We start from the raw sequence: 5,610 nt of genomic DNA, 5'->3' as shown, positions 1-5,610 counted from the left end.
TGATAACAAATAATATAGATAAATAATGAACACATGTGAAAACGAAAACACAGATACTTACAAGACCAAGTAGGAATGTCCTTTATCGTTTGTTGTTTGCCCGCTGCTCTCCGACAAGTAAACTTAGTGCTAGCTCGTGTAAAAAAAAATTCAAAACACAACACTGATCTCTAACTCTAATGTCTCGCGTTGCCAGTAGTCATGTCACAGTAGGGCTACAATTGCCATCTAGCGGTTGGGAATTGTAATTGCATTTTTATTTATAAAATGAAAGACAGCCGAATATCAATAATGTGTATGAATGTAACATTTAACAGCTTGTGGGATGCATGACATCATATTATCAAATGCAAGTTAACTTTTGAAACATTTAAATTAGCATTATTTTTGGCATAATAAATAATGCTATATTTAATAATGCTGTAAAATAATTAAATAAAATATAAAATAATGCTAATTTAAATGATTCAAAAGTTTACTTGCATTTGATAAGAAGCTGCGTGGGCGAAAATTACATGTAAACAATTTTAAGGCTATTTTGGCTATGCTCATCGCTGGTCTGGTTACTGGTATAGGGCTATATAGCCAAGCAGTTAAAATTAGACCCCAGATTGCCTCGATTTCGCCAGGTGGGCTAAAAGCAGACTACACGTAGCCCGTCTAGTTTAGAGCGAAATCGTGGCTAAACATATATAGACCATGTCATGAAATGACACTTATATCTTTGTAGATATTATTGACACTGCGAACATGATGGGATATCAACCATCTCATGCGCTGTCTGGCCAAAAACTACAGTGAAGTTTGACTATAAGTGGGCTACAGATAGCCGCTCGGACTACAAGCTAAATCATGGCTACGCTCAGGCTACGTATTGAACATGTCAAAGAAATTAAACCAAACACCTGGTAAATGCTGTTACTTTGCTTACATGATGGAATATCATACATCTCTCTAGTTATTTTGCCAAAAAAAGACATGAAACCAAATTCAAGGTTATTTGGGCTAGAAGTGGGTTACACATAGCCGGACTATATCAGGTCTATACTTAACCGAGACATTGAAATGACGGCTATTGCTTGCTGGGTAGTAATATAGAATGTATTACATTTTGGAAGTAACTTGCCCAACTCTGCCCTTTACACGCCTCTCAGGAGCAACGTCACGCAACCCCATCATTTCATCAACAAAGAGAAGTTATCAGAAAACTAATAAAAATTAAGTCACTGGAACTAGCGCGATCACAAAACGAACATGATAAAAGCGGTCGTTTGTTTGCATGCTTTGTTAAAGATTTAAATCCAAAAGCATCGATGTTTTACAAGTGATACATTGATCATAATGAATTAATTTATCAGGTTTGTCACAAATTAGTCACACAGAAATAAAGCGGTATGAACATAGCATACCTACTCAGCATCAGGGAGTCTCTGGCTGCGTCCGAAAACGCCTACTCAATGAGTAGGTACTTAATTTCATTAAGTACTTACTTAACGAGCGCTAGGAACTCTACAGCCAAATCTCGTCAAGTATGAATGCGAACCAGGTATCATCCACCATGTTGACATCATGTGATCTACGAGGTTATAATAAGCGCAACAGATACGAGCGACAGGTTTAATTGATCCCTCTGTAAATATATTGATGTTTATGAAATTTCCTCATTTTGTGGTCTTCTTGAAGAAACAGCTGCCCTTTTATTGTGATTATAGTATAACCAATACATTTTGGGTTGATTTAAATGTGTATATTTTTAACCCTACTAATATGACCCACAGTTTAATCCTTAAATATATTATTTATTACTTAAACCCAAAATCGTTATCTTTTGAATATGTTGTTACTTTATTTTATGTGCAAAATGTTTCATCCATAAGCAGAAGGGATTTTTCATCCATAAGCAGACCACTTTCAGAAGCTTCATGACATTATCTGATGATGCTTTTAAAGCTTCTGAAACTCAGGTTTCATTGACTGATGTTGTATGAACAAGCTAGCAGGACAAACTTGACCAAACTCACATCCTCAGTGTCTTTTGGTTTTTCTCTAGATGCTCTCGCTGGCTCTGGGGTCGCTGAGGATGAAGAGACCACAGCAACCAGATGAGACAGTAAGAGGTGGAGAGATGGAGCATCTCATCCATGGCACTGGACCATTTCCAGGATGCTGCTGTGGACTTCTCCATCCTCACTGCTCACACCAGTCTGCAGACATTTCAGATCTTGCAAAGACGCACAAATATAATACAAAAGCAGTCATTTTAACAGCACAATGTAATTTGATTTCTGTATTAGAAGTAACAGAATTATCTTATTTATATTTTTGTTTCAGGTTTTCCCTTTTTTTTCACAAATGCCGCCGTCAACTTTCCTTGCAGGTCCTGCTCCACCACAAAAGCTCTGCAGCAAATGCACAGAAATCAAGAATCAGAAAAGTGCTATGATTACTCTGTTTGAAATTACAATAATTAAAATAAACTACAACTTAAGATTTAAAAGATGTTTTATTCATTTCTGTAGTATACTCACTCAAAGCCTTTGATGGCAGCATTCCGCTTTCTGGTGAAGAGGGCTTCATTAGCCGCTCTCCGCCGGATAAGCAGACGTGTGTGCTTATCTGTCTCTGTAACATCCAGACAAGAGTCAAGTTACCTCTGAGATGTGTGTGCTCAAAACTACATTTACATTTTGAGGTAGTTGATGATGTGTTAAGTAGCTTTTTATCCAACACAAATGTTCCTCAATTTTTCAACAGTACTAATGGACAAATAAAATAGATTACTTATATTTAGTTACTTTATGGAAATGTATTTACATTACTTACATTCATCTATTGCAAACAGTGCTGACAACAGTGAATTGTACTACACAATAACACACATATACACTCAGATGTCTACTTCATATCTAGGACCTATTAGACATACTTCTATGAAATTCAAATCGATGATTTTCCTGACAGATATTAAATAGACATTTAGTAATTGTATTTAAGATGTATATGGTTTTAAAATGTACGTAAATCTACTTTGGAGATGTACGTGTGCTTCCTGGAGCCCCCCTATTAGCTATGCATAATAAAATGTGTTTTTACAGCAACGTCATAACTATACTATACCATTTAGCATGTTTACACTTTCAACAATTTGCTCTAAAGTAGTAGCAACAAATGCAAATTTAAAAGAAGGAACCGTGTTTTTGGTTTGTAATACGTACATTTGTAAACGCCCTCATCCAAATTTTCCGCCATGTTCGATTATGACGCATCCTCTTCTTCTTTATGATTTATCCTCTCGCGTGGCGAAGATGGCGCCGTGGAAAGTCGTGGTTCTCTAAGCTGAGAAACAAATCGGGTATTTCTCACAAATGGACAAATAAATTCCATAAAGTTGCTAGCTACTATTGATAGATAGCGAATAGATGCCGAATTTAAATAAATATTGAAGTTGGAGTAGTGCAACAAGACTATATTGAATTACGAAATCATCATCAGTTTCACTGCACAAATGGCCGAGGATCTTGGCGCAGAGATGGAGGTCAATACTATGAAAGAGAAGAGAAGTTTTAACGAAACGCACTCGTATGCATGTAAAGTAAAAAGCGGAGGAAGTTGTGATTCTTGTCCGAACACACCAAGTAAAGATCAACCTCCCAAAAGACCTAAAAATATCGTTGACTCCTCGGCCAAACAAAGTGAACTTTCTTTGAATGATGTGCAGGAGAATATCATTCGAATTCTCTCTGAGAAAATCAATGAGCGATCCGACCAGCTTGAAAGAATGGTTAAAGAGTATTCTTCCAACATTGAAGCTTTGGGCAAATCTCTTACCTCAGTGCATGATGACGTAATGGTTCTGCAGAAAGAAAATGAAATGCTAAAAAATGCAAATGCTCTCCTGGAAAAAAAGGTCAAGGAAATTAACACGAAAATTCATGACCAGGAACGTTACAGCCGCAGATGGTGCCTGCGTTTGTATGGGCTGTCCGAACAAACTAATGAAAACGTGAAAATGAGAGTCATGGAAGTATGCAAAGCGGTGGTTTCGGATGTGGACAAACGGGTGGTAGCAGACGGTCTGTATGTGGCACACCGTCTGGGCAGGCTTAAAACTTCGGATGATGCCAGAAGAGTGAAACCAAGACCGGTGATCATGAGATTCGTTTTCCGTACAGCCAGAGATTTAATCTGGAAAAACTCAAAAAACAACGAGTATATGACTACCAAGGGGCTGCGGTTTAAGGAGGACTTGACTGCTTTCGACATAGAAGCACGGAATCGTCTTTGGCCGACAGTGGAGAGAGCAAGGAAAGAAGGCAGAAATGCATACTTCAGCGGAGCGAGGGCTTTCGTCGATGGTAAAGAGATTCGTCCTGAAGAAGGCAACGGAACTACATAGACGTATGATCGCCTTGTTGCAGTTTGCAATTGGCGGTATCATGTAAGATAGGTTGATCTTTGTTTGGGAAAGGAAAAAATGAAAGAAAAGAAGCAATGTATGCTTTTGAGTTCTAAATCTAATTTTTTTCTTTCCCTAATGTTTTCAACTGTGAAAATTATTTCCTAACATTTGTGAAAATCCCATTATGTAAAAGTTTAAAGTTTAGGATTATATACTCTTGTGGTTCTTTAAGTAATCGTTGAACGTTTATGTCTCTTTCTTTATTTTCTATCAATGCCAGAGGTATTCGTGATCTTTTGAAGAGGAAAGCTTTATTTTTGTATTGCAAAGGGAAAAGTGTAGATTTTTGTTTAATTCAGGAAACGCATGCATGTTCTTCAGATGCTGTGTTTTGGAGAAATCAGTGGGGAAAAGAGATTTGGTTGTCATATGGCAGCAATCGCTCAGCGGGGGTCGCCATTTTACAAGATAAATTTACAGGGCAAATATTAAACTACGAACAAGATGATTGTGGTAGATGGATATTGCTTGTGTTAGATAAGGATAACGAACAATTTGTACTAGTCAATTGTTATGCCACTAATAACAAAGTGAACAACTAAATACTTTTTTCAAATATTGAGTCTATATTCCGCATTTTATTTCCGTATATCCTTCAGCCCAAGTTATTTGGGGAGGAGATTTCAATACGGTGTTTAATGAAACCATTGATAGATGGCCTCCTAAAACTAGACCAGGCCCTTCTAGTGAACTGGATAATGTATGTTTAAGATTGGGTCTTATTGATGTGTGGCGATGTAAGAATCCAGACAGGGAAGAATATACATGGAGTAACAAGGACTCATCTCTTCATTCTCGTATTGACTATTGGTTAGTGTCTAATGATTTATCTAATAATGTGACCTCTGTATTGATAGAACCTTGCATAATGACGGATCATAAAGGAATATTTATAAAAATAAATATGGTACAAGAAAAATCAGTCAAAAAACATAGCAGCTATTGGAAATTAAATAACAAATTGCTTGAAAAAGAATGTTTAAAGGAAAAGATTAAAGATATTATTGAAAAATATAGAACAATTGCAGATTTAGAAAAATCATATGGAAAGTATTGGGAATTAATGAAGTTTGATATTAGAACGGCATTTATTAATCAAGGAAAATTGGGGAAAAAAATTAAAATATTAAGGAAAAATTGATTATTGAGGA

General features: G+C 36.5%; 1 long non-coding RNA gene across 1 annotated transcript; it reads right to left on the bottom strand.

Moving 5' to 3' along the window:
- Nucleotides 1–2,365: 2,365 nt before the first annotated feature.
- On the bottom strand, nucleotides 2,366–3,310 carry LOC107564079 (uncharacterized). The gene is made up of 3 exons (XR_001606184.1): nucleotides 3,216–3,310; nucleotides 2,529–2,622; nucleotides 2,366–2,399 (listed from the first exon to the last, which is right to left on the bottom strand). It is a non-coding gene; the product is annotated as an uncharacterized lncRNA (long non-coding RNA).
- Between the last annotated feature and the right edge of the window lie 2,300 nt (nucleotides 3,311–5,610).

This window comes from Sinocyclocheilus grahami, unplaced genomic scaffold, assembly GCF_001515645.1.
Source record: "Sinocyclocheilus grahami isolate Dianchi unplaced genomic scaffold, SAMN03320097.WGS_v1.1 scaffold908.1, whole genome shotgun sequence".
Classification (NCBI taxonomy): Eukaryota; Metazoa; Chordata; class Actinopteri; order Cypriniformes; family Cyprinidae; genus Sinocyclocheilus; species Sinocyclocheilus grahami.
Note: the sequence above shows the minus strand (reverse complement) of the source record. Positions and strands in the feature narration are given on the sequence as shown.